The sequence below is a fragment of the Cupressus sempervirens genome, chromosome 1, assembly GCF_028749045.1.
Source record: "Cupressus sempervirens isolate cs-2001-9-10 chromosome 1, ASM2874904v1, whole genome shotgun sequence".
NCBI classification, from domain to species: domain Eukaryota; kingdom Viridiplantae; phylum Streptophyta; class Pinopsida; order Cupressales; family Cupressaceae; genus Cupressus; species Cupressus sempervirens.
The window spans coordinates 144,059,394-144,065,393 of NC_143118.1; the positions used below are offsets into that span (position 1 = coordinate 144,059,394).

General features: G+C 32.3%; 1 pseudogene; it reads left to right on the forward strand.

The window, feature by feature from the left end:
* Positions 1-5,496, forward strand: part of LOC149576593 (cellulose synthase-like protein H1) — a 49,106-nt pseudogene extending 43,610 nt beyond the window's left edge.
* The last annotated feature ends 504 nt before the right edge of the window (positions 5,497-6,000 follow it).

Consider the following 6,000-nt stretch of genomic DNA (forward strand, 5'->3'; position numbering starts at 1 on the left):
ATTATATCCCATGTTGGACTAACTTCATACCTGACCACATGTGAGCTAGCCTTTCCTTTTGGAAAGGCTTGTGTCTTAAAGACACTCAACTATATTGTGCTCTTTTATTTAAAAACTACTGGGCATTTGAACATAGGGAATGTGGGATATTTTTAATATCCAATGTTGATTCAGAAATGGCTCCTCTAGCTGGTGCATGTTTTGTAGATCTGATGTAACCTCTCCATTTTTATGGAGCTCTACTCCTTCCTTATACATGGAGGTTTTCTCCTCAATTCCAAGGCATGGGTCATGTGAAGACCTCTGCTACCTCTTTGTCATGGACTGTTGTTCTAGTTCCTCCTGATGAATGTTGTCATTCATATTTCCTTCAACATCATGGGTTCTCCATGGGCATGTAGCTAGATTGGAGAATGGTGCATTCTAATTTTAGAGCTCAGGGAGGAAAGAGGGTGTGATCTCATCCTCTTATCAACACACATCACACAATTCTCATGTCTAGATCATTGCGCATGGCTCTCTAGCTTACAAATGGAAGAATGGTTGAAACAAGAATCACTCTATTTTCATTACTTCCTATGATTTAGAGGAGAGATAGATGGGGAGAACTTCCTATACTGCATATCTACTAACTAAAACTCATATTTCCTCCATATTGTTGATGTCTCCCCTTTCTCAAGGTTTTCAGCTTCCACAATCATTTTCTTTCCATAGCATAATAAACTCTTGGTTTTTTTTAACTTGATGTTATTCTTGTTGTCTTTGTCATGGGTTTAATATTTCATCTATGGATTTCTCCTCCCTTCTTTTTTGTGCCACACTTTGCAAAAATCCTCTGCCCTTTGACATGTGTCCCTTTCTCTTTAGCTTGCAAGGATCCCAAGTATCTAGTTCTCTAGTTTAATTTGGGCATCACTATATGATCAGAATGTTTATGATATGTTTGAAACCCACAATTGTGGATGTTATAATCTTCCATGCAAGTCCAATGAGCTAGGTCTCTACCATGTTCCATTAAGATCTTATCTGTTGCTAAACTTTGAGTAGAGTTTCTTCTACAAACCTCAATAATCCTACCTCTCTAGAAACTATGATATTATATGTGTGACATAGCAAAGCTAAGGCTTTACTCATTTTCCTTGACATGAGCATCGAGACACTTTAACAATGCATAATTGGGCTACTCCATCAACTATTTCCATAATACTCGAACAATACATAAGCCAATTTTTTATGGGCGTATGGCCTCCATGCTTTGTAGAGAATAAGAAATAAGCTTCACCAACATTGGGATGCCATAAAAACATAATAGTCTCTATCAATTTCTCAGGAGGTCATTCCTTCTTCATCTCTAATCTAATGAAGACACAATTTTTAGCAAGAAACCATCCACAACAATGGCTATCACTTTAGATGATGGGAACTAGAATCATGTTAGATTTACATTACACACTCATCACTATAATCATATCAGATCCTCAAGATGCCATAAAAACTTGGTGAGATCAATCTAGCCCCAAAATGGGTTTGACTAAAAAAAAATTCAAACTAAAACTATTGACCTTCCAAACCAATCCATTGAACTCAATTTACTGACTGAAAATAATTTCCATAGGTGATTTAACCTTTAAAACTCATTTCTAACCCTTTTCTGCAAATTGTGACTTTTTGCCCTTAAGGCCTCTGGGTTGGATTTAAAAATTGACATAAACACTCATCTGAGCCCTAAAAAATGACACATTGATACTTCATTTTTCATTCCATCACCTTGTTAGATTTTCTCTCATGAAGGCTTTGGAATCAAAAGATATTGACTGTCAAAATAGCATAGTTAAAATTGCCTGCAACCAAATATGTTAGAAAACAAGAAAGTGCATTTGGTTTTGGCTTCAAAAATTGGGCAAGTGGATACTTAGGAGCTTGAAAATTGGGGTTTTAGTTCATTTTCATGAGGGGAATATAATTATGTAATTTGGGCTAATGATGAATCACAAGACACATTTGGCAAGCGACCGAAGTTAGGTACTCAGAATTTCAGGATTGGAAACATTAGTAGGAATGTGGTTTTCACAAATGGAAAGGACTTAGGAAAGTGTGTAGATGGATTCATCAAGACTAGAAAACTAGTGCACTTGATGTATCTTTGGAGTAGAACACAATGGCACAAAGGCTTTGGTTTCATCTATTACAGATTAAGAGTTATGACATCCCAAATAGGGGTATTGATCATTCTACATTTTAAGACACTAGTAAAAAGTTATAAATTGTATTTGGAATCGCATTTGAAAACTAATCAAATAGATTCATCATAGGCTAAAAAATAGAATGTAGTAAGTGTGTAACCTCTAAAAAGAATGCAAAAGGAATTGTCTCAATATGGTCAATAGAGTCAAATTTATAATCAATCAAATAGGGCCTCCTAGAATTCAAGGCATTTTGCATCAGCATGATTGAGATAATTAACCAACTTTGAGGGATTCAAAAAATAATGAAAACATATCAAAATGACATGAAAATTGAAAAATAAGTTCACCAATATGCATACTTAAACACTCCCAAAGAAGCAACTCATGAGACATAACCGTGTGCAAGATATTAAAATGTAAACTAGGCTTCCTATCTCTATTGGACACAGATAAAAATCTAGAACTAAACATTGCTCAATATAGAACTTCACAGAATGACACAAAGTGAAACTTTATCATCATGTGATACATGGATATGCTGAATGCAAGGTGTTAGAAACATAAAACACCTTATAGACCTTAAAATGACAACCCAATATACAAGCAACAAAATGTGCTTATAGGGCTCAAAATGACTGAAAAAATTGGTATAGTACTCAAAATGGGAATGCAATTTTGAGTCCCATCACATGAAATAATGATATATATTACTAAATGTATTTTAATATCTTAATGTTCATAATAGTATTATATATTAATAGTAAATGTTTAATTGTTTTTATATTTAGGTATAATCTTGATATATTATCTGTTTTTCTTTGTTATTGTCTATTTGTTGTGCATTGACAACATTGTAAAACTGTGGGAATCCTTTAGAAAACTCCACAAACCTAATGAAAAGCCAATAAATTATAATTTCAATCCTATTTGAAGCAAGCTTTCTAGAAGTTACTTTTATAATTGTACACCACTTTTTTTTTAGGTGCACGACAAATATAGTGTCTAGTAGATGGTTGAGGCAATTATGATAAGGACTCCTCTTTTTGACTTTCTTTTATTTAGTAAGATTTTATTGCAATCAATCATTTTTTAATTGATTGTTTTTTAAGAAGCTTCATCTAATAATACATTAAATTATCTTTTATTAAATAAAATCTGTTTATAGAAAATGAAACATGAGGAACAATCATGTTGACATGTGGTTAGAATAGTGTTTCATAAAAGGCTTATAAAATTTATTTTTTTAAAACTTTAAATATTCAATGAATAACATGTATGATGTTACCTAAGAAGAGATTCTAGACCTTGCATCATCTTGTTCATCTAAGACATTGAGGAAAACATTTGGAGAATCACATTCCCTCGTTGAAGTAGCTTGGGCTATACTAAGTGGCATTCCATGCAATAGCCATACCCTTCCTTCCTGTTCATAGAGGAAGCTTTGAAGGTTTCTAGTTGCAACTATGAAACCAAAAATTCTTGGGGAAAAGTGGCAGAAGATGCATGACCTTTTTTTTTCTTAAAAATAATTCCTATAAAAAATTTCCCATCATCTTATATTAATCTAATCAGATGTCCACTATCCATTTGAAATGTACATTTTCGTTTTTGGATTTGATTCTGTATTTTTTTTAGAATCAATTTTCCAGATTGCACTCCACAATCCATCATCAAGATAAGAGAAAGAAAGAATGGAAAAGTGAAATATGCAAACCAATCCTCTTTTTCTTTTTATTTCCCTTTGGTTGGGCTTGGTCTATATATTTCACTTTTCAATGCATTCTCTCATCCTGATGATGGATCATGAAATGTGCTCTAAAACATTGATGCTTAAAAAACATACACAATCAAATCCAAACACAAAAATTTGCATATCACCTTATATATTTGATATTTGATGTAATCCACAAAAATATTCCATAACATAGATGCTAAATCACTTTTGACTTGTTGCAAGTGGGATGGATGTATGGAACTAAAATTGAGCATGTTATGACACAAATGAAGATTCATAGTCTAAGTTGGCATTCCAATAGTGTTCAACCAGAGGAACTAGCTTTCATGGGATGTACAACAACCACTAGTCTAGATACCATTGTTTAGCAGAAGAGATGGACAATAGAACTACTTAAAATATTGTAAGAAAAATCTATCCTTTCATTGGACTCAAAAGAGACATTAGCTAGAGCTAGAGAATGCTTTATGCTTATTTCCTCCTATGGGTTGTTTGGTTATTACTAGTTATCTACCATGCCTTACTTCTTTCCATGAGTCTTCTATATCATACATCATTCCTACCCAAATTTATTATAATTTCATTTTATATTAATATAATCTTATATATTCAAATTGAAACACACTATTAACTTATTAATTAGCCACTGGTCTCATCATATATTTGTGGTGTGAACAACATATTATGTGTTTTGATTTAGATCATCTTTAGGACAAGATAAGTTTTGAAATAGGAAGTCAATTTTGACTATTTAACAATTAGACCTTAGTGTGTGATGTTTAAGCCACCCATTTGATTTGTTAAGTTGGTGCATCTTTAATCATATTAGTAAATGAGTGTATGTCATTTTAGTTGAACAACCAAAACAAGTCAAATCATAGAGTGCATAGCTTAAATTATATCATAAAGATGGGTGATGAACAAATCAAACAAGTCAAATCTTGGAATGTGTTGTTTAAACTATATAAAAAAGATGAACTCATTTTTATTTAGAGATTTTTATATTGTAATTTTCATTTTTTAACACTAGCTTTACTACTAATGCAAATTATAGAGGTTTCTTTTCCAATTGCACTGGCACTCTTCCTTTCAGTCTATGGATATTAGCTTGTGTAATACATTATTTTTGGTTGTTCTGTGAGAGAGTAGTGGAATAACCAATTTATGTGGCTCATTATGTGCACATCTTCATGGTTTGTTTCACTATTTAATGTTGCAGTGAAGTTGTCGAGATTGTTTGAGATAGTGTTTTTTGTGACTACAAAGGGGTCAAAGGAAGAAGAGAATGGTGATGAGGGAAAGTTTACATTTGACTCCTCTGCATTGTTCACCATAACAACTACAATATTATTACTAAGCTTAGCAATCCTTGTTTGGAAGACTATTTTAGATGTGGGTAGTGTCAGTGAGATCAAAGAGAGGCTATTTTTAGACTATTTGTGTAGTATTTGGGTAGTGATAAATCTCTAGCCGTTTGTAAAAGGATTGGTTAGAAAGGGAAAGAAGGGAATTCCTTGGAGTTTTATCATGAAATGTTGTGCTTTGGCTATTTTCATATATGCTACACTAGCTTAATCCAGTGAAGGGTGTTTTTCCTATCTGCCAATCTCACTTATTTAAATTGTATGAATCTTCCTAGAAATATTATTCTATCACATAATGATTTATCTTTCACCCTTTCTAGTAAGGAACTCTTCTTCCATTAACAATATGTTTATAGTTTCATACCATTTCTAAATATATATTTTTGTGCCACTGAATTCTTTGAATAAGGACAATTAGAAAATGAATATCTTTATAATTCAAATTTAAGTTGGAGAGGTTCTAGGTACTTGATATGTATGTTGTGTGTGGAAATTACAATTGATTGTTATTTTCCCCCTTGTGAACATTTCTACAGTTCCTTTTTCAATAGTAGACATGCAATATTTTTTCTTGTGTTACTTATGTAGGTCTTTTGTAGGCATTTCTTAATAAGCTTGACATGATTTTTCATTTTAAAATATAAATACCCTCTCTTCTTTTTTTGTATCCATGCTACAATATTTTTCTACTTTTAATAAATAAAATGTGAATAGT